This window comes from Procambarus clarkii, chromosome 27 (assembly GCF_040958095.1).
Source record: "Procambarus clarkii isolate CNS0578487 chromosome 27, FALCON_Pclarkii_2.0, whole genome shotgun sequence".
Classification (NCBI taxonomy): domain Eukaryota; kingdom Metazoa; phylum Arthropoda; class Malacostraca; order Decapoda; family Cambaridae; genus Procambarus; species Procambarus clarkii.
This window is the reverse complement of record NC_091176.1, coordinates 44,205,123-44,211,715: the sequence shown is the minus strand read 5'-3', so window position 1 is coordinate 44,211,715 and position 6,593 is coordinate 44,205,123. Positions and strand designations below refer to the sequence as shown.

The 6,593-nt window shown below is 36.3% G+C and overlaps 1 protein-coding gene across 1 annotated transcript in view; it reads right to left on the bottom strand.

The window, feature by feature from the left end:
- Nucleotides 1-6,593, bottom strand: part of LOC138369145 (uncharacterized) — an 80,865-nt gene that overhangs the window by 50,634 nt on the left and 23,638 nt on the right. The gene's annotated exons all lie outside the window — the stretch shown is intronic.

Sequence of the window (6,593 nt, the reverse complement as noted above, 5' to 3'; positions counted from 1 at the left end):
AAGACAGAACAGAAACAATGGGTATTGAATAGAAGTGTTTGTAGAAAGCCTATTGGTCCATATTTCTTGATGCTTCTATATTGGAGCGGAGTCTTGAGGTGGGTAGAATATAGTTGTGCAATAATTGGCTGTTGATTGCTGGTGTTGACTTCTTGATGTGTAGTGCCTCGCAAACGTCGAGCCGCCTGCTATCGCTGTATCTATCGATGAGTTCTAATCAGTTGTGTATTTGTGAAGTCTTTGAAAATGTAATAAGTTTTACGAAACGCGCCCGTGTCGCGTCAGACTAGAAATAAAAATGAATTTTGGAGAAGTGATTTTTTATTTACCTCCAACAGTGAAGCGTAATGTACGAAAGATTGAGAAAATTCGTGTTAGAATTATTAATCTTACTTTTTCGGTCATATTTAATAATATATAAATATATATATATATATATATAAATATATATATATATATATATATATATATATATATATATATATATATATATATATATATATATATTATATATATATATATATATATTATATATATATATATATATATATATATATATATATATATATATATATATATATATATATATATATATATATATATTTATATATATTAGTATATTTTGGTAGCAGTCGTTCTCGTAAACATATGTTGTTGAATATGACCAAAAATGTAAGATTAATAATTCTAACACGAATCTTCTAAATATTTCTTACGTTCTTCTTCACTGTCGAGGGTAATTGATAAATTAACTCTCCCAAATTCATTATTTTATTCATGGTCTGATGCCTGAACGCGTTTTGTAAGGCTTATTAAACTTTTAAAGACTTAGGTTTACACGCAAAATACATCATACTTATACTCGTTTTGGGTAAGGTGTTATGATACAAAAGTTTTGGGTGATGTGACCACGATAAGACAGAACACGAATCAATGGGAACACATTGGATATGACAACATAAGAATGGAACTAACTGCAGAAGGCCTGTTGGCCGATACATCCTCCTGCTGCTTTTATGTTGGTTTGGGGTCTTGAAGTGGGTAGAATATTGTTGTGCATTATATTGGCTGTTGATTGCTGGTGTTGACTTCTTGATGTGTAGTGCCTCGCAGATGTTCAGTCTCCTGCTATCGCTGAATTTATCGATGATTTCTGTGTTGCTTGTTAAGATTTCTCCGGTGGTGATCTGGTTGTGAGAAGAGATTATTTGTTCCTTGATGAAGCCCTGTTGTTTATGCATTGTTAATCGCCTAGAAAGAGACGTTGTTGTCTTGCCTATAAACTGATTTCTTTGGGGGTTTACAGTCCCCAACCGGGCATTTAAACGTATAGACGACGTTGGTTTCCTTCAGGGCGTTCTGTTTGGTGTCTGGGGATTTTTTCCTGAGTAGGTTGGCCGTTTTTTGTTTTTGTAGTAAATTGTCAATTGTATTTACTGATTTTTGTCTGTAGAGATAACGTTTCTATCAATAATATCTTTCAGGACCCTTTCCTCCGTTTTATGTGCCGTCGAAAAGAAGTTCCTGTAAAACAGTCTGATAGGGGGTACAGGTGTTGTGTTAGTTGACTTTTCAGAGGTTGCATGGCGTTTCGCCTTTCTTTTTATGACGTTTTCAACAAAATCGTTGGAGAAGCCGTTGTTGACTAAAACCTGCCTTACCCTACAGAGTTCTTCAACGACTTGCTTCCATCCTGAGCTGTGGCTGAGAGCCAGGTCGATCTAAGTGTTGACAACACTCCTCTTGTACCTGTCTGGGCAGTCACTATTGGCATTGAGGCACATTCCTATGTTTGTTTCCTTAGTGTAGACTGCAGTGTGGAAGCCTCCGTTCCTTTCCTTGACTGTTATATCTAGAAAGGGCAGCTTTCCATCATTCTCCATCTTGTACGTGAAACTCAACACAAAATTCTGCTCAAATGCCTCCTTTAGCTGCTGCAGACATCTGACATCAGACGTTTTATACAGGTACCTGATGTCAGACGTCTGCAGCAGCTAAAGGAGGCATTCGAGCAGAATTCTGTGTTGAATTTCACGTATGAGATGGAGAATGATAACTGGACTTGAAGAATGCCTTCAACATGGTCAGAAGAGATGCAGTGCCTTGTGCCGTACATCGCCATTTCCGGCCCCTCTACCCGTTCATACTATCCTGCTACAGTGGTGAGTCAAAACTGCTCTTTGGCGAACACGAAATTGGATCGTGTGAAGGTGTTCAACAAGGTGATCCCCTAGCTCCTCTTCTTTTCTACTTAGTCTTAAAAGAAATTACAGAAAGATTGTCCAGCGAATTCAACATCTGGTTTTTGGATGATGGCACTATTGCTGGCACCGTAGACCACCTTTTACAAGACATCAGAAAAATAAAGGAGCAAGAAGTACGCCTGGGTTTCTTCCTGAACCCTTCCAAGAGTGAAGAAGCCTCCTCCAACCCAAACATCATAAGTAGAATAATGCCAATCACTTAATGCCTATCCCTTCCGAGCCTAACCTACTTTCTGAGGTGCGTCCCATCCTTCGACAGCTCAAAGAGTATGACCTATTATTGAAGATCATGCTAGAAAAAGTTGTTAACCTCTCCCTCAACGAATGCCAGTGGAAACATGTCACACTTCCTGTCAGGCCCGAAGGCTTGGGTGTCCGCACTGCCACCCAAATTGCTGTCCCAGCCTTCCTGTCTTCCTCCTCAGCACCAGATGACCTGGTTAAGGAAATTCTAATGGACAACCTGTGTGACTCAGCAGGGATACAGGACTCCTACTATGTGGAATGCGACACAAAATGGGGGAACCATGGCAGACTCAGCACTCAGACCAAAATTGCCGAAAGACAAGAAACAATCCAGCTGGGACAGTCCCATTGTAGACAAAGAAGCCACAGCTTTGCTCGAGGCAGCAACAACACCCAGTGATCGTGCACGCCTCACAGCTGTGCAGGCTCCCCTTGCAGGGGACTTCCTTTTGGCAGTCCCTATGTCTGCGACAGGCACAAGTCTTGTGTGCCTGTCGCAGTTGGTATGGGACTACACATGCGTATTAGCCCCTGTCTAACACTTACATTGACTTCAATGTTGCACAACTATGTGGTGCTGCCACCCACAGGGAATCAGCCAAATCCCGTAAGTACAGAGAACTGGATCACCACTACAATTTTGTCCCCATTGCTTCTGAGACTCACAGCGCCTGGGGTAAAAGTGCTACCATTTTTTTGCAGGAACTGGGTTCTAGGCTAATTGAAATAACAAAGGACCCTAGAGCTGCCAGCTTCTTTTTCCAGCGGCTCAGAGTAGCGATAAAGAGGGGAAATGCACACTGCATTCAGGGATCCTGCCCGCCATCTGAGGAACTGCAAGAACTCGACATCTTATGATAATCATCTTTGTACCCTATATGTAACTCTTTTGGCAACAAAGTTTAAATAAAACAAATAAATATATATATATATATATATATATATATATATATATATATATATATATATATATATATATATATATATAAGTGAAAACTCACAGCCCAGAAGTGACTCGAACCCATACTCCCAGGAGCAACGCAACTGGTATGTACAAGACGCCTTAATCCACTTGACCATCACGACCGGACATAATGAGGTGATAGCCTAAGCTATTTGAACCACCCCACCGCCGGCACTCGGATAGTAATCTTGGGCATAGCATTTTACCAAATCACCTCATTCTTTGGGGCACACGTGAGGAACACAAATGCGAACAAGCCTGAATGGTCCCCAGGACAATATGCAACTGAAAACTCACACCCCAGAAGTGACTCGAACCCATACTCCCAGGAGCAACGCAACTGGTATGTACAAGACGCCTTAATCCACTTGACCATCACGACCGGACATAATGAGGTGATAGCCTAAGCTATTTGAACCACCCCACCGCCGGCACTCGGATAGTAATCTTGGGCATAGCATTTTACCAAATCACCTCATTCTTTGGGGCACACGTGAGGAACACAAATGCGAACAAGCCTGAATGGTCCCCAGGACAATATGCAAATGAAAACTCACACCCCAGAAGTGACTCGAACCCATACTCCCAGGAGCAACGCAACTGGTATGTACAAGACGCCTTAATCCACTTGACCATCACGACCGGACATAATGAGGTGATAGCCTAAGCTATTTGAACCACCCCACCGCCGGCACTAACCTACCTAGGTAGGGTTGGTTAGGTTCGGTCATATATCTACGTTAATTTTAACTCCAATAAAAAAAAATTGACCTCATACATAATGAAATGGGTAGCTTTATCATTTCATAAGAAAAAAATAGAGAAAATATATTAATTCAGGAAAACTTGGCTTATTAGGCAAATCGAGCATAGCATAGTAGGCTGAGAAGTGCGTTCTGGCTACTAGGTACGACATATATATATATATATATATATATATATATATATATATATATATATATATATATATATATATATATATATATATATATATGTCGTTTTATATATATATAAATATATATATATATATATATATATATATATATATATATATATATATATATATATATTTATATATATGTCGTTTTATATATATATAAATATATATATATATATATATATGTCGTACCTAGTAGCCAGAACTCACTTCTCAGCCTACTATTCAAGGCCCGATTTGCCTAATAAGTCAAGTTTTCCTGAATTAATATATTTACTATAATTTTTTTCTTATGAAATGATAAAGCAACCCTTTTCTCTATGTATGAGGTCAATTTTTTTTTATTGGAGTTAAAATTAACGTAGATATATGACCGAACCTAACCAACCCTACCTAACCTAACCTAACCTATATTTATAGGTAAGGTTAGGTTAGGTAGCCAAAAAAAGCTAGGTTAGGTTAGGTTAGGTAGGTTAGGTAGACGAAAAAACATTAATTCATGAAAACTTGGCTTATTAGGCAAATCGGGCGTTGAATAGTAGGCTGAGAAGTGCGTTCTGGCTATTAGGTACGACATATATAAATATATATATATAAATATATATATATATAAATATATATATATATATATATATATATATATATATATATATATATATATATATATATATATATATATATATATATATATATATATATATATATATGTCGTACCTAGTAGCCAGAACTCACTTCTCAGCCTACTATTCAAGGCCCGATTTGCCTAATAAGCCAAGTTTTCCTGAATTAATATATTTATTATAATATTTTTCTTATGAAATGATAAAGCAACCCTTTTCTCTATGTATGAGGTCAATTTTTTTTTATTGGAGTTAAAATTAACGTAGATATATGACCGAACCTAACCAACCCTACCTAACCTAACCTAACCTATATTTATAGGTAAGGTTAGGTTAGGTAGCCAAAAAAAGCTAGGTTAGGTTAGGTTAGGTAGGTTAGGTAGACGAAAAAACATTAATTCATGAAAACTTGGCTTATTAGGCAAATCGGGCCTTGAATAGTAGGCTGAGAAGTGCGTTCTGGCTATTAGGTACGACATATATATATATATATATATATATATATATATATATATATATATATATATATATATATATATATATATATAAATATATATATATATATATATATATATATATATATATATATATATATATATATATATATATATATATATATATATATGTCGTACCTAATAGCCAGAACGCACTTCTCAGCCAACTATGCAAGGCCCGATTTGTCTAATAAGCCAAGTTTTCATGAATTAATTGTTTTTCGACTACCTAACCTACCTAACCTAACCTAACCTAACTTTTTCGGCTACCTAACCTAACCTAACCTATAAAGATAGGTTAGGTTAGGTTAGGTAGGGTTGGTTAGGTTCGGTCATATATCTACGTTAATTTTTACTCCAATAAAAAAAATTGACCTCATACATAATGAAATGGATAGGTTTATCATTTCATAAGAAAAAAAAATGAGAAAATATATTAATTCATGAAAACTTGGCTTATTAGGCGAATCGGGCCTTGCATAGTAGGCTGAGAAGTGCGTTCTGGCTACTAGGTACGACATATATATATATATATATATATATATATATATATATATATATATATATATATATATATATATATATATATATATATATATATATTGGTGTATACTGGCAGCAGGTTTTCTTTCAAACATGTTTCATTGAATATGACCGCATATTCTGTATTTATTATTTTCTGGTTTAGGGCTTCTATCCCTCTAACTATTTTCTTAGCATCAGGGCTTAATTGAAATAGGAGTTCTCCAAAACTCATTTTCGTACTTTTAAGGTGAAGAAAAGAAGTGATTTACTATAGAGTGTATTACACTTATTTGTATAATTTGCACGACGTTTCGAACCTCCATGGTTCATTCTCAAGTGAACAGATCTTACAATACTAGTTGATTTTATACCCGCATTAGGTCAGGTGATAATACAATGAAGGTGAAAACATGGGGGGATACATAAGGGATAAACATAGGGGCTGCAGAAGGCTTATTGGCCCATACGAGGCATCTCCTATCTAAACACAAAGATTAATCCAGTGTAATTGGCCTGTTATGTTGGACATTGTCTTCTGTGTTG